This window comes from Bubalus bubalis, chromosome 17, assembly GCF_019923935.1.
Source record: "Bubalus bubalis isolate 160015118507 breed Murrah chromosome 17, NDDB_SH_1, whole genome shotgun sequence".
NCBI lineage: Eukaryota > Metazoa > Chordata > Mammalia > Artiodactyla > Bovidae > Bubalus > Bubalus bubalis.
Window position 1 is genome coordinate 10,254,507 of NC_059173.1, and position 25,159 is coordinate 10,279,665.

Here is a 25,159-nt window from a genome sequence, read left to right on the forward strand (position 1 = left end):
AACAGGCAAGTTTGTTCTTAGAGCACAAAATGAAGCAGAGCAAAGGCTAACAGTTTTGCTAAGAGAACACACTGGTCACAGCAAACACTCTCTTCTGACAACACAAGACACAGCTTTACACATGGACATCACCATATGGTCAATACTGAAATCAGGTTGATTATCCTCTTTGCAGCCAAAGATGGAGAAGCTCTAGTCCATCAGCAAAACAAGACCAGGAGCTGACTGTGGCTCAGATCATGAACTCCTTATTGCCAAATTCAGACTGAAATTGAAGAAAGTAGACCACTAGACCATTCAGGTATGACCTAAATCAAATCCCTTCTGATTATACAGTGGAAGTGAGAAATAGATTTAACAGACTAGATATGATAGAGTACCTGATGAACTATGGACGGAGGTTTGTGACATTGTACAGGAGACAGGGATCAAGACCATTCCCATAGAAAAAGAAATGCAAAAAAGCAAAATGGCTGTCTGAGGAGGCCTTACAAATAGCTATGAAAAGAAGAGAAGCGAAAAGCAAAGGAGAAAAGGAAAGATATACCCATTTGAATGCAGAGTTCCAAAGAATAGCAAGAAGAGATAAGAAAGCCTTCCTCAGTTATCAGTGCAAAGAAATAGAGGAAAACAATAGAATGGAGATCTCTTGAAGAAAATTAGAGATACCAAGGGAACATTTCATGCAAAGATGGGCTCAATAAAGGACAGAAATGGTATGGACCTAACAGAAGCAGAAGATATTAAGAAGAATACAGCAAGAATACACAGAAGAACTGTACAAAAAAGATCTTCACAACCAAGATAATCACTCATCTAGAGCCAGATAACCTGGAATGTGAAGTCAAGTGGGCCTTAGGAAGCATCACTACGAACAAAGCTAGTGGAGGTGATGGAATTCCAGTTGAGCTATTTCAAATCCTAAAAGATGATGCTGTGAAAGTGCTGCACTCAATATGCCAGCAAATTTGGAAAACTCAGCAGTGGCCACAGGACTGGTAAAGGTCAGTTTTCATTCCAATCCCTAAGAAAGGCAATGCCATAGAATGCTCAAACTACTGCACAACTGCACTCATCTTACACACTAGTAAAGTAATGCTCAAAATTCTCCAAGTCAGGCTTCAACAATGCATGAACCGTGAACTTCCAGATGTTCAAGCTGTTTTAGAAAAGGCAGAGGAACCAGAGATCAAATTGCCAACATCTGCTGGATCATGGAAAAAGCAAGAGAGTTCCAGAAAAACACCTGCTTTAGTGACTATGCCAAAGCCTTTAACTGTGTGGATCACGATAAACTGTGGAAAATTCTGGAAGAGATGGGAATACCAGACCACCTGACCTGCCTCTTGAGAAATCTGTATGTAGGTCAGGAAGCAACCTTAGAACAGGACATGGAACAACAGACCAGTTCCAAATAGGAAAAGGAGTACATCAAGGCTATATATTGTCACCCTGCGTATTTAACTTATATACAGAGTACATCATGAGAAATGCTGGGCTGGATGAAGCACAAGCTAGAATCAAGACTGCCAGGAGAAACATCAATAACCTCAGATATGCAGATGACACCACCCTTATGGCAGAAAGTGAAGAACTAAAGAGCCTCTTGATGAAAGTGAAAGAGGAGAGTGAAAAAGTTGGCTTAAAGCTCAGCATTCAGAAAACTAAGATCATGGCATCTGGTCCCATCACTTCATGGGAAACAGAAGAGGAATCAGTGTCAGACTTTATTTTGGGGGACTCCAAAATCACTGCAGATGGTGACTGCAGCCATGAAATTAAAAGACGCTTACTCCTTGGCAGGAAAGTTATAACCAGCCTAGACAGCATATTAAAAAGTAGAGACATTACTTTGCCAACAAAGGTCCATCTAGTCAAGGCTATGGTTTTTCCAGTACTCATGTATGGATGTGAGAGTTGGACTATAAAGATAGCTGAGCACCAAAGAATTGATGCTTTTGACCTGTGGTGTTGGAGAAGACTCTTGAGAGTTCCTTGGACTGCAAGGAGAGCCAACCAGTCCATTCTAAAGGTGATCAGTCCAGAGTGTTCATTGGAACAAATGATGTTGACGCTGAAACTCCAATAGTTTGGCCACCTGACGCAAAGAGTTGACTCATTGGAAAAGACCTTAATGCTGGGAAAGACTGAAGGCGGGAGAAGAAGGGGACGACAGAGGATGAGATGGGTGGATGGCATCACAGACTCAATGGACACGAGTTTGGGTAAACTCCAAGAGTTGGTGATGGACAGGGGGGCCTGGCGTGCTGCAGTCCATGGGGTCACAGAGAGTCGGACAGGACTGAGCAACTGAACCAAACTGAACTAATCTGTGTGGGAGATCCTCTGTAACAGCACCCAGGAAAAGTGCTCTTGAGTGACCATGTAGGGTGTTTCTTATCATTTGTCATTACAAACAATGCTGCAAAGTATATCCTTGACGACTTGCTTGAGAAATTCCCAGAAATGGAACTATCCAGCCAAGGAATGTTTACAATTTAGATACAGTTGTCACTGTAATTATCCTCCAGACAGGTTTCATCAATTTATGCCCTACCCCTTGTCCTCTCTGAGTTTCCTCACACCCTCAGAAATACAGTTAGTCAGATTAATTTTTTTTAGCCTTTGTAATCCAGTAGGTGAAAAATAGTGTTAATTTGCATTTCTCCTCTTAGGAATGAGCTTGAGTATCTTTTCTTGTATAAATTCAGGTGTTCTTCCTCTGCTACAAACTAACTGTTCACATCTCTTGCTCATTTTTCTATTGGATTGGTTGTTAGTTTCTTTGAAATTGATTTACTTACATCAAAGCTGTCAACCTTTGCTCTGTCATATGTGGTGCAAATACTTTCTGTCAATCCTCATTAATCTCTTCACTTAATCTATAGCTTGTTTTTCAACTTTATTGTACTTTAATTGACAGGTAACATTGTGTAAATTTAAGGTAAACAGCACGTTGATTTGATATTCTTATATAAAGCAAAATGACTACCACCTTAACATTAACTAACACCTCCATCCATGATGCTGGGAAAGATTGAAGGCAAAAGGAGAAGGGAGCAGCAGAGGATGAGTTGGTTAGATAGCATCATCATCTCAATGGACATGAATGTGAGCAAACTCTGGGAGATACAGTGGAGGTGACAAATAGGTTCCATGGATTAGATCCGGTAGACAGAGTGCCTGAAGAACTATGGACTGAAGTTCATAACACTCTATAGGAGGCAGTGACCAAACCCATCTCCAAGAAAAAGAAATCCAAGAAGGCAAAATGGTTGTTTGAGAAGGCTTTACAAATAGCTGAGGAAAGAATAGAAGTGAAAGGCAAGGGAGAAAGGGAAAGATATATCCATCTAAATGCAGAGTTAAAGAGAATAGCCAGGAGAGATAAGAAGGCCTTCCTCAATGAACAACACAAAGAAATAGAGGAAAACAATAGAATGGCAAAGACTAGAGATCTCTTTAATGAAATTGGAGACCTCAAGGGAACATTTCACACAAGGATGAACACGCTAAAGGACAAACAGTAAGGACTGAACAGAAGCAGAGGAGAACAAGAAGAGGTGGAAAGAATACACAGATATACAAAATACACAAGAATACAAGAATGGTCTTAATGACTCGGATAACCATGATGGTATGGTCACTCACCTAGAGCCAGACATCCTGGAAAATGAAGTCGAGTGGGCCTTAGGGAAGCATCACTACAAACAAAGCTAGTAGAGGTGATGGAATTCCAGATGAGCTATTTAAAATCCTAAAAGATGACACTGTTAAAGTGCTGCATTCAATATGTCAGCAAATTTGGAAAACTCGGCAGTGGCCACGGGACTGGAAAAGGTCAGTTTTCATTCCAATCCCCCAAAAAGGCAATACCAAAGAATGTTCAAACTACCATACAATTGTGCTCATTTCACATGCTACTAAGGTTATGCTCAAAATCCTTTAAGCTAGGCTTCAGCAGTATGTGAACCAGAACTTCCAGATGTTCAAGCTGGGTTTAGAAAAGGCAGAGGAACCAGAGATCAAATTGCCAAGATTCATTGGATCATACAGAAAGGAAGAGAACTCCAGGAAAACATCTACTGCTTCATTGACTATGCGAAAGCCTTTGACTGTGTGGACCACAACAAACTGTAGAAAATTCTTAAAGAGATGAGAATATCTGTCTCCTGAGAAACCAACATGTGGGTCAAGAAGCAACAGTTGGAACCTAACATGAATCAACTGATTGGTTTAAAATTGGGAAAGGAGTACCTCAAAGCTGTACACCTAGTTTATTTAACTTCTGTGCAGAGTACATCATGTGAAACACTGGGCTGGATGAATCACAAGCTGGAATCAAGGCTACCAGGAGAAGTATCAACAACCTCATATATGCAGATAATACCATCCTAATGACAGGAAGTGAAGAGGAACTAAAGAGATTCTCAATGAGGACTAATGAGGAGAATGAAAAGCTAACTTAAAACTTAACATTCAAAAACTAAGATCATGGTATCCAGTCCCATCACTTCATGGCAAATAGATGAGGAAAAAGTGAAAACAGTAACAGACTTTGTTTTCTTGGGCTCCAAAGTCACTGTGGACAGTGACTGCAGCCATGAAATTAAAAGACACTTGCTCCTTGGAAGGAAAGCTATGACAAACCTAGACAGTGTATTAAAAAAGCAGAGATATCACTTTGCCGATAAAGGTCCATACAAAGCTACAGATTTTCTTGTCATCATGTACAGATGTGAGAATTGGACCATAAAGAAGGCTGAGTGCCAAAGAATTGATACTTTTGAACTGTGGTACTGGAGAAGACTCTTGAGAATCCCTTGGGCAATAAGGAGATCAAACCAGTCAACTGTAAAGGAAATCAACCCTGAATATTCAATGGAAGGACTGATGCTAAAGCTAAAGTGCCAGTATTTGGCCACCTGACGCAAAGAGCAGAGTCACTGGAATAGACCCTGATGCTGGGAAAGAGTGAAGGCAAAAGGAGAAGGGGCAGCAGAAGAGACAGTTAGATAGCATCACCAACTCCAACGGACATGAATCTGAGCAAACCCTAGGGAGACAGTGAAGGATGGGGAAGCTGTTGTGCTACAGTCCATGAGGTCACAAAGAGTTGGGCATGATTAAGCGACCAAACACAGCAACAACATAAGACTCTATGAGATTCCTTTCCCCACCTGCCCTCTGCTCTTTCACCCCCCATATTACAGGATGAGTTGTTTACAGCAGGAAAATATTAAGAATTTTATTTTAAATCTTTCATTTGAATAAAATTGATGGAATATGAGTCAAGTCTATTTTACCCTTCTACATAATTACTTACCAGTAGTCACAAACGATCAATAGTCACAAAAATATTTATAAATGAAATATAAAAGCCTTTTCCTCCCTCAGATTTATGTTATCAGTTATGTCCATTTTGCAAAAACTATTCAAATGGAATTCAAGCATAACTACATTCCCTTATGGGAAAAAATCCACAGCAAGATTTAAAAAAAAAATATTTCCTACTAAATGTCAAACATGGAAACGTGGAAGAGCAGGGTTTAGATTTTGGAGACAGCAGCTAAGTGGTCGGGTAATCTCCCATTGGACATTCCACCAGTAAATTTGGACATTTGTTGATGAAAATACTTCTCACATCTTGCCTCACTAAGATTATATATCATCTGATGGTTGCCATGGAAATAGTAGTAATGCTAACAAGGATTAGCCCCATAGGGTTTTAACACTGGGTACAGGATTATTTTCTGTGAAGTCACTGGAGAAGCAATACAGATACTACGTGGGGATAAAAAACTGGTGAAATTTAAGTAGTGAAGCCCAAACCCTTCCTCCAAATTAGAGCCAATCCATTCCCTACCCGGATAATACCTTACAGCTTCATCACCTAAGTTCTGAGCCTCTTTAGATCCCACATTCTCCACAGAGTCTTTCCTAACAAATCTCAGCTCTCCACTCTCAGTCTGTCTCTTGATTCACATTCTTTAGTGGCCTACATACCACAATTTACTTATCTAATGATACTGTTTTGCCTGGTTTCCCAGATGCAAACTGAATCAACAGTTCCTGAGTGTGTGCTCTCCACCAGGCAAGGTACTGTCACGTGAATGACTTCCTTAAGTCCTCATAATGATACCTGTTAGGCACGTATCATTAACCCACTATTTAGATGAGGAAACCAAACTCTGGAGAGGTGAAGTGATTTCCCCAGTACAATTTATTTCCTCAAAACAATCATTACTGTTTGACTACAGGCTCCTCAAGGAAAGGGAGGCTTGCCTCTTGCCACTTCTCCAGGATTCAGCAAGGGCTCGGCTCACAACAGGCAATCAGCTGGCCAAAAGTGATTTAAAGAAAATCAACAGATTAAAAAAAAAGAAAATCAACAGAGAAAAAAAATAAAAAAGACTACCCTGGATATAAACAAGTGGGGAGGCAGACACTGCTGGGGCTTTTGTTTGTTTGGTTTTTGTTTTAAGAAATCAAACATACTGAAAGATTTCTAACAATGTCCATTTACTATTTTGAAAAAAATAAAAGATCTTATATAAAGCTATATTCTATGAACATACTGTTCGGTCTTGATCAGTTGCGAGATATATTACAAGACATTTGTTATTACTAATAATGTAATGAAGTTAATATTTCATTTCTTCAAAAAAATTTCAATAGTAAATTCAAAATGTTCACATATTTTCATGACTAGGGAAAAAAAAGGTATTAGAGCTAGAGCTTGTCCTCTGGACTAATTAAACATGTGTCTTGATGGACAAAAGGTTAAGAAGCAAAGGGCACTGGGGCAGGGATCAGCTGCTGCTGGACTCCTTTCCTAGCTCGATGAACATAAGCAACTCAGGTAAGCAATCTAGCCTCCGTCTCCTCAGGCCTTCCAGCACAGGGACATTAACTCTGCCCACGGCCAAACTGTCCTTCAGGGACAATGAGATGTTACTTTGTGTTCTGAGTTGGCATCTGGTCTATTTTCTTGTTTCTCCAAGATGGTGAGAGAGCAGGAGGAGCTTCCTGCTTCTGGAAACTGCCGAAGGTATTGGCTTCATGAAAATGGAACCCATAAGCTTTAAAGTTGACTCAGTTGTCTCCTTCTGAGAGAAACAGAAGGTCAGAGGATGAGCCTCTTTCAAAAACTTCAGATTAAGAAAAACAGAAATTTATTATGGAAAGTTGGCTACAAAAAATGTCTATGATTTTAAACAAAGGAAGTTGTTCCAAGTGAGTGTCCACTTCTGATCAAAAGCATATCTCACTTTTTCAGCCACTAAATACATAATAAAAACCCATTTCCCACTTCTCCAACATGTTGGAAAATTGATGAGTTAATGTTTGCTAAAGCTTTCAGGTATAAGGTGCTATCTCACAGCTAAGCACTATTCTATTTAAACTTGTTTCTGTTTCTTTTCTGTCATCTTCCATGTCTATCTGGGATGGAATGATGGAGATGATTAACTACTGCAGTCTAATAAACCTGAAAATTCTTCAGAGCAGGGAAGCTTAAAAATATAGAAATGAAAATTAGGGCCCATTCAGACAGAGGCTTATTTAAATGTCAGAATAATTATTCCAAACCGAAAACAATCCAAATAACCTGTCACCTGAGAGATCCCAGATGGAGGAGAAAGTGCTATAAAAATGAAAATGATCATAATCACTAACACACCTAACATATGAAGGAAAAGCAAAAATCCAAAACAGCAGTAATTCCAAATAACGTCGTAATCCGATACTATTCCAACACAGTTACTAAACATCCTCCACAGGAAAGGCAAGATGTTAGGCACTGATTAGGATGCAGCTACATTCAAGGAAGGACATGAAACAGGTAAATGAACAAACACATTTCACATTTGCTAAAGCGAAAGCAGCAACAGAGAAGCACATACATTAAAACATTCAATTGATAGAACTTAAGTTCTGGAAAGTGAATCCTCAAAAAAAGCATACTGAATCAATGTATTTATACATTTGATCATGGACAATTATGACTTCTATACAATAAGATTCAACAGTTCTAAGTTTCCTCCCAATCAGCCATAATTACTACATAAACTCACATGAATGGGTATCAGGAAGCATGACAGAAGTACACTTCTAGATGGACCTATAGATTATCATACTAAGTGAAGAAAGTTGGAGAAAGACAAATATTATATGATATCACTTCTATGCAGAATCTAAATAATAGTTCAAATTAACTTATTTATTTATAAAACAGAAATGGACTCACAGACAGAGAGAACAAATTTATGGTTACCAAAGGGGAAGCAGAAAATGGGGGAGGAGGGATAAATTAGAAAGAAGAAAAAGGAAAAATACATTACCAGATTAACTTGAGGGAAAAAACAAGTCTGATGCTCACAATACAAGGAACTGGTTGTATTCCTGATTCTATAGTTTGCTGCCAACTGAACAAAGTGTAGCTAGTTTATACTATAGAATTAAACTAGAATAAAGGCTAGTAAATTTATAAAAGTCCTGAAATCACCTTCCATGGTTACACTTTCTGATCCACTAATTTTACTTCTAGGAATCTATCTTCAAGAATAATCAGAGAAGCCATCAAAGCTTTATGTACCTAGCAATTCCCTATGGGTATACCCTATAGGAATATGTGTTTCTGTCCACCAGAATGGATATTCAAGATTGCTTATAACAGCATTATTTGTTAACAGCTAAAACCCATAAACAACCATTAACCAGAAAAATAGGTATGTTATATATTCACACAGCAGAATACAATACACCAAAGCAAGTGAATTACCTAAGATACGTGTATCAACACAGATGAACTCTAAAAGCAAAATGTTAAGCAAAAGAAGTTACACACAAAATAATTCATGCTGTATGATTCCATTGGTGCAAAATCCCAAAACAGGCAAAACAAAACAGGATTATTTATGGATTCACACTTAGCAAGTAAAACTCACAAGAAAACAAAGGTAAGGAACGATCACCACAAAAGTCTGGGGAGTGGCTGCTCTGTACGGAGGGTGGAGTCTGCTTATGCTTGGGCTTGTAAGACCTAGAGCATGAGGCTCAGTGAAGCCAGGCTGACTCCTGATCACCAGCAATGATGAGATAATAAATAGTTTGCTGACCCCTGAATCCTTTCAAAGAAATTGGCATGTGAAGCCAAATTCTAGTTTGGGAGTTTCATGGATGTCCTTATATGTCAACTAGAGTCACATGTTGTGGTCTCTCTAGGGATCAACTGCCCAGAACCAGAAACTTCTGTTCCAGCCTAGCACTCCCATTCCAGGGAAGGAGACCCACCATGAGGCTGCAGCTCTCAAACCCCTCTGTGTTTAGTTAACTCTAGTATCATAACTTTATGCCTTGATTGTATTTCGCATGTTCCCAAACCTGTACTCATTAAAAGACAATTCTTGGTTTGTCAGGCAATTTTATTCATTATGTTTAAAGTCTTCCTAATCTCATTTTTAGAGATAAAATACAATTTATGTTAGCCTAAAAAAAATATTGGTTCATTTTCCAACATCAGAACACTAGGTTATATGAACCAAAACTGTATGACCACAGGAAACCACAGGAAACATGTGAAAATTTAGTTGGTGATATGCTATTTTTGTCAAAATGCTCAGTGACCACAAAGGATGAGAAACAGTATTTGATGGTGTGGAAAGCAGAATCTTTTAAAAGTCAATGCCTGACTGTTTATAATAGCCAAGACATGGAAGCAACCTAAATGTCCATCAGCAGAGAAATAAAGAATATGTGGTCCATATATACAATGGAATATTACACATACATTAAAAAGAATGAAATAATGTCATCTGCAGCAACATGAATGGACCTAGAGACTGTCTGAGTGAAGTCGGACAGGGAAGCAACATGAATGGACCTAGAGACTGTCTGAGTGAAGTCAGACAGAGAAGCAGAAACAACGTATGACATCCCTTACACACAGAATCTAAAAAGTCATGATACAAACAAACTTATTTACAAAACAGGAACAGACTCACAGACTTAGAGAACAAACTTATGGTTGCCAAGGGTAAGGATGGGGGGAAGGGATAGTTAGGGAGTTTGGGATGGACATGTACACACGGCTATATTCAAAATGGATAACCAACAAGGTCCTACTATATAGCACAAGGAACTCTGCTCAATGTTATGAGGCAGGCTGGATGGGAGGGGAGTTTGGGGGAGAATGGATACATGTATATGTATGGTTGAGTCCCTCTGCTATCCACCTGAAACTTTCACAACATTGTTAATTGGCTAGACTCCATACAAATAAAAAGTTTAATAAAGAAAAAGTCAATGCCTGAAAACTCCACAGATTACGTGTCTTGTCAAAAGTGAGACAACACAATTGAATAACAGGGGATCTCACATTATCATCGTTAAGTGCACATCTAGTAAAAAATGTTTGATTTGAATCCAGCAAGCTGTAATACATAACCTCCAGTTAGTAGGATATGCCAGGGAATAGAAGAATGATTTAAATGTCATTATGAGGAAGCAACCAGACACATTCAGAGGCTAAAATTTTCTACAGGACAACTGGCCCAGTTTCTTCAATATGTCAGTGAAAAAGAGGAATTGCGCTAGAATAACACTTATGGGACCAGACATATTAGAACAAACATAATGCATGGTCCTGGGTGGGATCCTGATTTGCAAACCAAGAGTAAAAGAACATCTTTGGAAATTAATTGGGAAAATCTGAATATGAGCTTGAAGTTAAGATAATGAAAAGTTACTGCAGTAAAAAGGCATAGGTCATTAATTTAAAAAGCAGGTTACAAAACAATACATGCAGCATATGATTTGGTTTAAAAAAGTATAGATTAAAAAAAAAAAGTATAGATGAATTTACATATACCTAGGAAAAGGTTCCTAAAGATTTACACTAAGCTGTTATAATGGTGATCTCTGGAAAGTGGACATGTGATGTTTTTATTTTTTCATTATTCCTCTTGTCTCTATTTTCTAATTTTCTTCAGGATACATGCACTGCTTTTGTAATAATTAAAAAATAAGTTAAATAAGAACTGCCAATGGCCAGGAGGATTCCCTGGTCCAGTGGTTAAGAATCTGCCTGCCAATGCAGGGAACATGGGTTCAATCCCTGGTCCAGGAAGACTCCACACATACTGAGCCCACGTGCCCTAGAGTCCGTCGTCTGCAACAAGAGAAGCCACCACAAGAAGCCTGCACACCGCAACTAAAGAAAGCCTGCACACAGCAGCACAATCACAAAAATAAATAAATCTTTAGGAAAAAAACTGTCAATGGCCAGGAAGAATTCCCAAGATGACAGAGGAGCAAGACCTGAGCTCACCTCCTTTTATAAGCATACTAAAATTACAACTATTCAGAGAGAACTTATTGATGAGAAAAAGACCTGAACCTTCCAGAAAAGACCTTTCACAGCTAAAGGTAAGAAGGAACCACAAGAAGGTGAGTAGGAGGGGCAGAGTGGACATATGGTTAAGATCCAAACGGTCGAGTGGGTGACCCACAAACGGGAGAGTAACTACAGTTTCAGAGGTTCTCCCCAAGAGCGAGGGGTCTGAGCCCCACATCAGGCTCTCCAGCCCGGGGTTCCTGCACCAGGAAGATGAGTCCCCAGGATGTTTGGCTTTGAAGGCCAGTGGGGTTTACTTTTAGGGACCCAGAGGGCTGTGGGAAATAGAGGCTCCAGTCTTAAAGGGTGCACATAGAATCCCACCTGCTAAAGGACCCAAGGCAGATGCAGCAATTTGAAAGGAGCCTGAGTCAGATGCACCTGCTGAACTTGTAGTCCCCCAAGAGGCAGGGGGCAACTGGAGCTCACACTGGGGACAAACACTGGTGGCAGCCGTTTTGGGAGCTTGTTCTACCCCGTGGACACTGGTGCTGGCAAGTACCATTCTGTCCATCAAAAGACTAACAGATAAAGAAGATGTGATAGATACACACGTGCATGCATGCACACAGCAATACTACTCAGTCATAAAAAAGAATGAAATCTCCCCATTTGCAACAACATAAATGAACCTGGAGGGTATTATTCGCAAGTGAAGAGAGTGACAAGGGATTAATCTCCAAAACATACAAACAGCTCATGCAAATCTAAGTTTAAAAACCTAACAACCCAATAAAAAAATGGGCAGAAGATCCAAATAGACATTTCTCCAAAGAAGACATACAGACAGCCAAAAAGTGCATGAAAAGAAGCTCAACATTGCTAATTATCAAATAAATGCAAATCAAAACTACAGTGAGGTAGTACAAAGTAGTACCAGAGGTATCACCTTACCCTGGTCAGAAAGGTCATCATCAGAAACTCACAAACAATAAATGCTGGAGAGGATGTACAGGAAAGGGAACCCTCCTGCACTCTTGGTGGGAATGTAAATTGGTGCCTCACTCTGGAGAACAGTATGGAAATACAAGGAATTCAAATTGGAAAAGAAGTAAAGTTGTCACTGTTTGTAGATGACATGATACTGTACATAGAAATTCTAAAGATGCCACCAGAGAACTACTAGAGCTAATCAATGAATTTAGTAAAGTCACAGGATACAAAATTAATACACAGAAATGTCTTGCATTGCTATACAGTAAAAAAAAAAAAAAAAAGATCAGAAAGAGAAATTAAGAAAACATTTACTACTGCAACAACAACAAAATACCTAGGAATAAACCTCAAGTCTCTTTTAATCTTTTTTCATTTTTTTTCTCATGCTGTTTTGGGTTTTTTTAACTTATTTATTTTTTAAGTATTTATTTATTTGGCTGTGCTGGGGCATGCGGGTTCTTCAATCTTTAGTTGAGGGATATGGGATCTAGTTCCCTGACCAGGGATCAAACCTGGGCCCTCTGCATTGGGAATGCAGAGTCTTAGCCACTGGACCACCAGGAAGTCCCTATTTTTTAATCTTTAATTTTTGGGTATAGTTGATTTACAGTGTTGTGTTCATTTCAGGTATATGGCAAAGTTAATCAGTTTGGATTTGTCTAACTGCTTCCTTATAAAATCAATTAACTTGCTCCTCTAAAATAGGGTTGGCAAATTTTCCTTAAAGGTCCAGACAGGAAATAGTTTAGGCTTTGTAGGCCACTTACTACTTCTGTCATATGCTCTTTTTTGCTTCCTAGTTTATTTCTGTCTTGTTCTAACAATCCTTTAAAAATGTAATCCCTCTGTTGTAAAGCTGTGTTTTTCCCCTTGAAATAACCAAATAATCTGTGGGGTGATATTTCCAGTTCTACATCTACCTTTCACCTAATAATTTTTATCATATGTAGATGGTTTTTGCCTGAATCAGATATTTTATTAGGAGTTGAAATGGTGATTCTCTAATTATACCATTACTTCTCCAAATACTAGCTGGCATTCTTATATAAAAAAAGAGCATACCCTCTTTACCTAGAGTTATTCAGTTACCTTAAAACAGCTGCTACTAGAAAAATGATCAATTCAATCAGTATTTAGAGTAAGCAGCTGATATTAGAGTAATTTTTAAGATGGTCAATTGTGGGATGAGGGAAGGGTCTCTTTTCTGAGGATTCATGGATTTTTACATATTCATGTGAATAAATCAACTGCAGCCATTATTCTCCCTGATGCTCCAGCTGTCGCAACTTCAGCCAGTGTGGGTCCTTTCAAACTGCCTTCGGTGTCCTTTGACACAACTCCATTAGCTTGTTTGATTTAAACTGAAGTACACATATAATTATTCCATTAGGTTTTGCAAAGCTTTCTTGTTTCTAGCACAAAATGATTTCTCAGGCTTACCCTGTTGAGTTCCTACTGCAGACTTGGAATTTCTCTTTTTCTCCAAGGAGCCCTGGTTCCTTCTAGTGGGGAAGGATATAGGAAGTAAAATCTGTGCGTTAGAGGTACTCATTACTACTAGCATTTGATTAGTTTACGTTCTTCTGCAGACAGAGCTAGGAAAAAAAATACACGATGAACTTCACATGTCTTGAATCTTCTGATTTATGCTTATCTATCTGTCCTCGTGTCTGATTTTTCTGATACTAACTCCTTGACTGATTCCTCTTCACAGCTGTCCTCATACTCATTCTCTTGCTCACCTCAGCCTGCTATAACTGTTAAAGCCATCTCCTGCTAAATACTGAAGCGCCTCTACTGTTGTCCTTGCATTATATGACATTGCATGGCTCTGACCATGAATCACATTAAGCAAAAATGAAGGGATATTGCCATTAAAGTAATGTGTAGCAACATTTATTTGCTGAGCACTAATTTTAGAATGCCACATCTCTCTTAATTAACTGCGAAAACACATCAATTTATAAAACGAAATTTTGTTTTCTATATTATCATCAAATTTTACAGACTTCTGAGCTTTAAGGGCACTGTGACTGGCACAGAGATACAAACAAGTCAAAGACAGTCTTTAGCATGAGTTGTATCAACACATACAACTGCTCTTTAATAAGCCAGGAAGTATGATAAGAGCTAGTAGGAAATGGCAACCCACTCCAGTGTTCTTGCCTGGAGAATCCCAGGGACGGGGGAGCCTGGTGGGCTGCCGTCCATGGGGTCACACAGAGTCGTACACGACTGAAGCAACTTAGTAGCAGCAGCAACAATCCTAACAATCTTGTAAGGTATATAGTATGATTCTGGTTGTATTTAATAATCCCTACTTTTTGTCCACATGAGAAAAATGTGCAGTTTCAAACCCTGAATCTCAGTCAACACAGCTAGTAATCAACAGAAACAAAGTAAATCCAGACTCATCTAGTACCAAAACCTGAGTCCACCTCACTATGCCACGCTGTCTCCTAGAAGGAGTGATGATGGATGAAACATGCCCTAACTGCAGCATGGCTTAGTTTTTGCTTTCATTCCACACAACCTTCCAGACACCGACTGTACCACTGAGGTGGAAGAAAGTGCTTATCTGAGAGGTTCCTCCTCGGCTTTGTGTCATTGTAACAGGGTATCCCAGAGGCTCTATTCTGCCTAATGCCTTTACTGATGAAGGAATTGGGAAACTTGTAACACTGGCTGTTAATACTCAAGTAGGCAAGAACAGCTGTTACCAATCCTAGTTTCATATCAGAAATAGTAATTCTCATCCTTGGTTACACATTATAATCACCTGATTAAAAAATACTCGTGATGCGCAGGTCACATCCCAGAGCACCTAAATAAGAATCTCTGGGGGGTGAGACCCAGGAATCAGAATTCAGTGCAAAAGCTGCCTGGGTGATCCTTATGTGCAATCAGGGGTGAGAATTAGCTTTAGAATACAAGAATAGCATTCACTAAGCGACTTTGATAAATGGAGAGTGGGGGGAGGAGAAGGTTCCAATCCAAAAAAGATGAGACCAAATGAAATGGATAGACAACAAACAGCATTTTGAAGTCAGCAAGGAATAAGCATGAAAAGCAGTGTTTCCAAGAATTTACACTGTTTCCATTCAAAGGCACTTTCACTAAAGGAGAGTCTATTTCTCTAGCCTGGTTCAGCAAAGTTAGAATTCTCACCTGTAAGGCTCCAAAGCCTATGCTCTTCAAGTCACACTATCCCCAGCAGTAACAGCTGTCACTAATTGAGTACCTATTATGAGCCAAATGTTTTAGTTTCTAAACAACTTTATCAAATAGGTCTCTATTTTACAGAAGATGGATAAAAAAGATAGCTTGCATTTATTACTAAACAAGTCATCTGGACCAGTAACACCCAACTGTGATCCTGGGGGCACTGAATTGCTATTCCAGTGCACACAAAGCACTGCCTACAGACAAAATACATTATGTCATTAAATGCTGTTGTGATAAGAGAATATACATATCCTTCTAGAAGTATCACTAATTCTGTGTCATTTTTACTCTTTTTTTTATCGACCTGCAGATACTAAAATAACCTCTATCACATGAGAGCATACGATTTTAAAAAATATTAAGAAGGGGTCCTCCTGTGTTGAAACTGGAACTCTCAGGCACTGCTTGTGGGAATATAAAATTATACACGCCTCTTTGAAAAGCAATTTGGCAGTTACTTAAAAAGTTACAGAGATATATCAGATAGCAATTCCACTCAAGAGAAATGAAACAAATGTCCACACAAAGACTTGTACATGAATCAATTCATGATCAAAGCAGCACTATTTATAATAGTTGAAAACTAGAAACAATACAAAGATCTATCAACTGATGAGCCAATAAACAAAATATAGTATAATCATACAATTGAATACTATTCAGCAATAAAAAGGAACTACTGATATGTGCTACAATGTTAGTGAACCTCACAGACATTATGCTAAAGAGCCAGACACAAAAACTACCTGCTGTCTGATTCTATTTATACAAAATATCCAGGAAAGGTAATCAATACAGATCAAAAGCAGATTAGTGTTTGCCTGGGGCTGAGGGTGGGAATGGGAGTGGGGGTGGTAACCGACTACAAAAGGTCAGGAGAGAACTTTTTCGGGGGCAGGGGTATAGACATGTTCTAAAACTGGATCACAGAGATGATGGCACAATTCTGTAAATCTGCTAAAAATAACTAAATTTTACACTTACAGTGAGTGAATTTTATACTGTAAATTATACCTCAACGAAAGTGAAAGTCACTCAGTTGTGTCCAACTATTTGTGACCCCAGGGACTATACAGTCCATAAAATTCTCTAGGCCAGAATACTGGAGTGGGTAGCCTTTCCCTTCTCCATGGTATCTTCCTAACCCAGGGATCAGAACCCAGGTCTCCCGCATTTCAGGCGGATTCTTTACCACTGAGCCACTAGGGAAGCCCAAGAATACTGGAGTGGGCAGCCTCTCTCTTCTCCAGCGAATCTTTCTGACCCAGGAATCAAACCAGGGTCTCCAGTACTGCAGGCGAATTCTTTACCAACTGAGCTATCAGGGAAGCCCTATATCTCAAAAAGGTTATTCAAAAATATTGTAGACGGTCACTGGATTAGAGTTGTAAAAGAGGAGGGTCATCATACTGAAAGACTGGGAACCAGCGATATAGACAATAGTGAAGGAATTCAGCAAGAGTGAGGGTGCATAAACGAAGTATAACAGAAATTCTCTGGGTAAAAATTTTTAGTAACAGTTATATTTACTATACACTAGAACCACAGAACTAAGTAGTGTATGCCTATTTGACTTGTGAATGTCATCTTATACTCATTCTATTTCATCAAGGTGCTCAGCCTCCTGCAGGAGATGCCCTGAGCACACAGCCCTCGACTCAATGGAATTAAGGACATGAATTAACCAGAACAGACGACAAAACCTAAGTGACAGAAGAAAAGTACTACAGAGCTCTTGGTGGTCAGGAGAGATTAACACAGGTGGGGAACGAACAGCAAAGGCCTCATGAAGGAAGCAGTAACTCAGTTTGGCCTTAAGGCCTGGGGAAATTCCAACAGGTGGCAACAGGAGGAGAGTGTGAGGAGGGAAAGCACAGGGCATTCTCAGGAAACACGCTAGTCCGGTCGAAGCACACGGCACAGAGAGGGAATGGGAGATGAGGCTGGAAACGTGTAGGTCCAGATGATACAGGGCCCGAATGCCATGCCAAGGAGCCTCAACTTTATCTAGTTGGCAAAGGGGAGTCCCCAGAAGGCAATGAGTTGTTCAGAACTTCCATGGAAAAAGGTAATCTGACAAAAGGAAAAAATGAAGGGGCAGAGCATAAATGCAAGACAAAGGTGTGATTATTGCCTAAAGTTCAACAAAGGATGTGGCCGTATAGAAAGGAGGGGGCAGATTCTTTGATCCCAGGAAGGAGGGGAGTTCATGCTGAATTACAATTCATCTCTTGAGAGCTTCTGCTTTGTCATTTTTTCCAATGCTCTTGGGATCTGTCTGTCTCTCCCACTGGCAGTTAAGAGTCCATTACTAACACCTTTGGCAGTCTGTGTTTCAGAAGACACATTTTTCATTTACTTTGCTTTACCCCAAAGGATTCTATTTGGCAAATAAATTCCTTTCACTTTAAGGAAGTGCATGCAAGGAATGACTTTTTAATTCATTTCTGCCAGTTTTTAAATAGGATGTTAATTTTGAAAAACTGGCCTCAATCCTATGCTATGTTCAACTTCAATCTGGTTTTTGAAGAATAAGTCAAATATTTAAATAGACTGCAAGACTTTGAATCAATTCTAAATAAAAACTGGTATGCTTTTCGTAGAGTTCCTATTAAACACTGAAGTTCCTTTTCAATAATCTGTCTGTATACAGACTACATAAAAGAAAACACTACTGCTTAAGTAAAGAGAATTAATTTTACTGCACAGAGTTTAAACTCGGTGTTTTACAGACTTTTTATAACACACATTTGCATAAACCACAGCTTTTCTTGCTCTGTGACCTTAGGTGAGTCACATCCTCTTAAGGCCCTAATTGTTTCCTCAAGTGTAAGATCAAAGAGTTATACGGTACAAGCTAAGTAACGAGTTAAGCCTGGCCTTCAAAATTGTAGTAAGAAGGAATTCTCACCATCTTAAAACATTATTCTAGAAATCTGAAGTCAAAGTGGTAATTACCCATGCTTTCAGTCTTCAGATCAATAAACCTTTTCAGGATTGTGGCCATGTGTGTGGCACTATACCAAGCATTGGGATAAAAATCAGTTAAACACACAGTCCTTGCCTTCATATTGTCTAAAGCCTAGCAGGAAAACAAACATCATCATTGTGAGATTAAATGGCAAAAAAATATAGACCTCAGGCTTTATCATTTAAATAAACTGAGTCTGAGAAAGAGCATCACAGGTCAGTGCCCCTAACCTTTGAGGACAAGTTAATGTTTATCCTCTGTCGGCAGCTCTCCCTTCAGGAGGGAAGAGGCTGACTGTGTGGAGCATGAGTTGGATGTACAGAGAACAGAAGGTCTTCTGTGTACAGTTTATAACTTTTTAGTTTTATTTCTGTGAAATAATTATGGAATAAAGATCTTAAGTGATGAGCTATATCCAAAATTCAGTTAATACCTCGCTTCCTTATTTATATAATATTAGAAAACATGAAATTGACATCTATTACTTAAGTCTTATCATCAATCTAGAGGGAAGGCCATATGCTAAAACACCTGTGACATCATGGTTACGTCTTCCCTGCACTCTGAGCCTGACCACAGCAATGTCATAGTGGAAAGAATGACTGGTATCCATAGAAACATCACCAGACTGGGACCATGTAAAAAGCTGTAACCTAGCAACTGATGACGAGAGGTGTGTGTAGGGGGAATTCTTCCAGTTCAGCAAAGGATAAACATGCAACACTGAATGCAACTAATAATACTAGGGCAGTGTGGAAGTCTGACTTATCTGTAGAGAACTGGGAATGTCAGGCTTTTTTTAAAAAAAGCTACTTGCACCATGCTGCTTAATTTTAAACAGGGAAAAGCATGTAAACACCTCCTCACTGCCTATAGTATCAGTTGTGTGCATGGAAAGTACCTTACACGTCATGACTAGAATGGAAAATACATTTTGTAGTGGCATCAATCATTTCAACCTCTATCTCTCATTATACAGAGGCAATGAATTTTGTTGAGGAGAAACCATCCCTGGTCTCAGAGAAGGATGGATGTGTTCTATATGTAAAGAAGGCAACATTACAAAGCTCCCAGATTCCCTATATACCACATAAATGTGAGAATGTTTCTCTTAAGCATTTTCTTTTCAATAGAGATCACATAAATATCTATATAATACATGGACATTTAGAGAGTGGAAGAAATATCTAGTTCAATTCCCTCATTTTACAGTCACAGTCTGAGATCCAGAGTGAAATTTTTTTTAAGCTCAGAAAGTTAGTGACAGAGCATGGGCTAGAACTGAGGTCTTCTGTTTTCCATGCCAACCCTTTCCATTAAAGGAGAATTCCATTTTTCTTTTCCTTCATGTCTAAAGAGGAACATCATTTGGATTTTATGAGAATGAAAAACAAAAACCCCTGGGATCTTAGGGTTAATCTGTTATAACAGTTAATGTTACCCTACTTAATATAAAAATGAATGTGTGTCGTAGCTCAGTCAGTAAAGAATCTGCCTGCAATGAAGAAGACCTGTGTTTGATCCCCTAGTTGGGAAGATCCCCTGGAAAAGGAAATGGCAACCCACTCCAGTATACTTGCCTGGAGAATTCCATGGACAGAAGAGCCTGGCAGGCTACAGTCCATGGGGTCCCAAGAGTCCAACACAACTTAGAGACTAAACCACCGTACTACTCTAGGGCAATTTGAAAAACAGATCCTTTTTCTTTGGAAATTCTATTCCAGGTTATAGCTTCAAAGGAGTTTATTCAAATCTGTGATTATCAGATATATTGCCTGAGTACAAAAAGACCAGCAGCTTCTCTATTTGGAACAAAATGGTATACATGGCACTCTTACAGCGGTCTGCCATCCCGCTCAGCTTAACTACTCACTAACGGATTAGTGATTTACAAATCATGTTATCATATACAGGCAAAAAAAACATTTTTTACAAATAAAATATTAAGCAGAACTTTAATACATGAAACATAAAACTGCTCAGGTTGAAATGGAAATGGGGGAGGGGACAGGAATCTACCAGCAAAATGTCCCTTTCAGCTCTTCCTTCCTTCAAACTATTCTGAGGTACCTCTTGGAGACCTATGGCTCTTCTGATCACAGTTTGAGAACCAATGATCTAAACCAATGGCTGTCTAAGTTATGAGTGTGGTGGTGGGGGTGGGTTTTCCCTCTCCATATGCTTTCCCATATATAATCTTATAAGAAGCCTCGATAAACAAATACAGATAAGGGTAACCTTTTACTAATATTAAATATTTTATAAATTTAACTAAGATTTAGAAGATCATTAAAAATACCTAGGTCTTTAAAAAAATTGAAATTGGAGGATAAGGATGATAGTACTAGCTTTACTCCGTATCCATGTAATTGTGGATTCAGCTTTGATTTTAAAGCACTGAAGTAGTTACAAATGCGACCAGTTTCTATGCAGTTCATCTTACAACAATGTCATACTACTCAGTTATTGGAGAGGGCACAAAGGCAAGGTGAGCTGGCGGCACAGCCTGAGACACCACCGGCCTTTCACTCATTTAATGTGGCGCTCATCTTAAGAGAGCACATGATACGTGTATTCTGGTAATGACTCTTCAGAGTGTGACAAAATTTTAAAGACAATCAAATTTGTGGAATCTCCAAAAAGACATTTTACAAACATTTTCTAGTCTAGTCCAGCTAGACTGGAAGTTCTTTTTCAGTTCTAAAAATTATATGAGAATATTGGATCACTGTCCTGGACACCAATGAAGAACAATGAAGAAGACGCTGTCACAGTTAAAACATTATCAGCTTTTCTGCTGATTGTTTACTCACTGAATACAGATACATTATTTTTCAAGGCAACAATATTTAGGGACCAGACCTGTGGGTCAGCCAGCATAGGTAACAAAAGAGTGCATAGTTTGTGGCCATTTTTTGTTTTCTCTGCCAGTAAAGGCCAACCTTACTATCACCTGCAATCATTTGCCAGGTATAAAACTTAGAGGCCTCACCTCACATCAGGCAGGGGCAGCTCATTTAATTGTTTCCATCACTCCAACACAGCACACTAATCTGTCTACAGAGACCAAGGGAACCCAGGTTAAAAAAAAAAAAAGCTGACTACCAATGTACTAAGTCAAATCTAGCAGCATTAAGAAAACCTACTCCCACAGTGATTCATCTAAATCTTGGGCCTGGCAACCCCCCAAACTTAGACTTAATGTGTCAGAACCTCTGGCTCTCCTCTTTTGAAAAAGAGAATCAAAACACGATATAGTTGTAACTAACAGAACCAACCTAAGATTCCTGAATCAGACACGGTTCTCTCTGGATAAATAATTAAGATCAGTCTCAAATAATCAAGATACAAATCTACCCATAAAAACACCCATATGCTGAACGAACAAGCAATTATCACCTTAATGTGTTTAACCTACTAATTAGCAACAGTACCAATCTGGAAAAAGCTGAAAATGCTGTCTTCACAGAGAGCTCCTATAGGCAAAAACCCCTTTTCTCTTCTAGCTGAAGTGAGCCTCTTAACAAATTCTTCTCAATCTTCATAGTACCTCCTTGATAAAACAAATACAAGCTGCTGAAAGTGGACCCTAAACCTCTGGATTCATTTTACTCAGTGACTCTGAAGTTAAGGGGCATCCAAAACAACATGCAGCAAATATCAACAACAACAAAAACAAGCCAGTGAGATGGAAATACACGTGAGAAGGTTTTTGTTTCTGATTGACCACCTCTCCTAGAAAAGGTACAAAAACCAATCTTAACATCACTAGTTAATCCATAACCACTTTAAAGCCTTCAGCAATTCACTGACTTTCTGATGATCAGTTTCCTTATCTGTCAAATAAAGAATAATTGCTATCCATTTCATCACAGAGTGGTAATGAGATCTGAGGAGGTCCCATATGTGTCCTTTTGGAAGTCTGAATTTACTGTTGTCTGGTTGGAAAATAATCTTGTCTTCAAAACTTCTTTCAAGGATAAGCTGACTAAAAACTGCAATGTCTTTTTTTCTACAACACAAAACAGGTAAATGAAACAGACTCTAAGGAGAAGACAAGTAAAATACAGGCCCCTGCCCCCAAAAGCCCAGTCAATAATTAAAACTACTTTTGATGAGCAGCTGTTGTTCACTGTAAAGTGTTCTGGAAACAAGGATAGTTGTGCGTCACCAGGCAGAGCCACAACAGTCACGCTTTTAAAGCCTTTAACCCTGAGCAAGAAACCTGGGAGAAATCTGCTTCAAAAAGTACACGGATGCAGAGCTGCTAATCCCAAATGAGCTGTTTAAAGAACAGGGATCTGTTTGCTCTTCAGGGGAAAATTAGTCTTTTCAGGAAGATTAGCTCCAGCTACTGTGCATCCTACCTTCTTCGTGTGTGGATAAGACATTAGAGGCAGACTGAGGAATACAGCTTAGAACAGGCAGCAGACAGACAAAGCACCTGTTTGCACCAACTTCCTCCTACTCACGTCACTCCAGACACCAACTCAGAAGAGCGGTTCTCCTAGCGGCTGAGACTGTGGGGGACAAACGAGAAGAGGTGGGTAATGGAGGGCAGAAGTCAGGGCTAGACGGAATGAGAACTCATCTGAATACAGCTTCAGTCACTCTGAATAAATTCTTGGGAACAATCAACAGAAGGCACTATAAAACAGAGCCTCAGGCCCTGAGAGTGCTCAGATGACTGTGGGAAATTTAACGCAATATTTCACCTCAATACAACAGAATTCTCACTGTTCTACTTATATGAAACCAACATGGATATTCAAAGGGTAGCTCAAACTTCATCCAACAGTAATTATTCGATTTTATATTCCAACCTTTCCTCTAGCCTTTGGTCTCTCAAGTTAATGATGCCACCATTCCCTAGGGAGCCCAAGACGAAAATCCAGGAGTCATTTTTTATGATTCTTTTCTTAACTCCCTTTCTCACATCCATCCATTCCATTCAAAACTCTTGGTTGGTTCTACCTTCAAAACATACACCCCATCTAACCCTTCTCACTACCTCTATAACCAAAGTGACCATCAACTCTCCACTGGAGAGGGGCTTCTTCCCTGACCTTTAGGCTTCCACTGCTGGCCCCTATAATCCATTCTCCTATGGTAGCTAGAGTAAAATTTTAAAATAGTTATCGACCAGGTCTTGATGCTCCTCTGCCAAAAGCAGATCACTGGCTTCGCAGCACACTGAATAAAACCCCAAATCTGTATCATGGCAGGAAAGGGCCTACATCATCTGGCCACTGACTACTCCCCTTTGACCTCATCTTCCTAAGCCAATGGCACCATGGTCACATCAGCCTGCTTTCCATTCATTCCTAGGCTGGAGAAGGTGTGGAGAAAAGGGAACCTTCGACACCACTGGTGGGAATGTAAACTGGTGCAGCTGCTACGGAAAACACTGTGGAAGTTCCTTAAAACTAGAATTACCAATCTCACTCCTGGACATATATCTGGACAAAACTGTTTAATTCAAAAGGATAACGCACCTCTATGTTCACAGCAGCCTTATTCACAATAGCCAATACATGGAAGCAGCTTAAATGTCCATCAACAGATGAATGGATAAAGTAAGATGTGGTACAGCCCAGAAATAAACCCACGTACCTACGGTCAATTAATCTTCGACAAACAAGGCAAGAATATAGAATGGAAAAAAACAGTCTCTTCAGCAAGTGGTGTTGGGAAAGCTAGCCACTTGCTGGTAAATCACTGAAGTTACAACATATCCTCTCAATATACACAAAAATAAAGACCTAAACATAAGACATGACATCATAAAACTCCTATAAGAGATCATAGGCAAAACATTCTCTCACATAAATTGTACCAATGTTTTCTGAAGTCAGTCTCCCAAGGCAACAGAAATAAAAACAAACAAATTTGCACAGCAATGGAAACATACTATAAACAAAATGAAAAGACAGCCTACAGAATGGGGGAAAGTATTTGCAAATGATGTGACCAACAGGGGCTTAATTTCCAAAATATACGAATAGCTTATACAACTCAACGGCAAAAAAACAACCCAACTGAAAAATGGGGAGCAGACCTAACCAGACATTTCTACAAAGAAGAAACAAAGGCTTCCCAGGTGGCTCAGTGGTAAAGAGTACTTTACCACAATGCAGGAGACAGGTTCAATCTCTGGATTGAGAAGATCCCCTGGAGAAGGAATGGCAACCCACTCCAGAATTCTTCCCATTCTTGTCATGGGAAATCCCATGACAGAGGAGCCTGGTGGACCACAGTCCATGAAAGGGTCACAAAGAATCAGACATGACTTAGTGACTGAACAACAACAAAGGTATCCTCAGGATATATGCAGCAATGTCAATACTAAGTGCTACAGGATAAACCTAACTCAACTCCCAGGAGGGTCAATTTTACACAAATATTTTTGAAAAGAGATTTGACTACTAGACAAAACAGTTTTAACATGCTGATAAGTGCTGGGGACACTTCAGATTCTTCCATCCTCTCAAATTAGAGAATCAACATTGGACTAGATGCAGAAATCTCATCTTCATGATGAGGATATGATGGTTACCATTTATTGAGCACTCACTATATGCTAGACATCATAGTTAGAGTTTACATACATTACCTCATTCCATCCTCATAAC

The 25,159-nt window shown here is 39.3% G+C and overlaps 1 protein-coding gene and 1 non-coding gene across 8 annotated transcripts in view; both read right to left on the bottom strand.

Moving 5' to 3' along the window:
- The window catches only part of BICDL1 (BICD family like cargo adaptor 1), an 80,139-nt gene that overhangs the window by 44,442 nt on the left and 10,538 nt on the right, over window positions 1-25,159 (bottom strand). The gene's annotated exons all lie outside the window — the stretch shown is intronic.
- TRNAG-CCC lies at window positions 12,823-12,895 on the bottom strand. The gene has a single exon. It is a non-coding gene; the product is annotated as a tRNA-Gly (tRNA).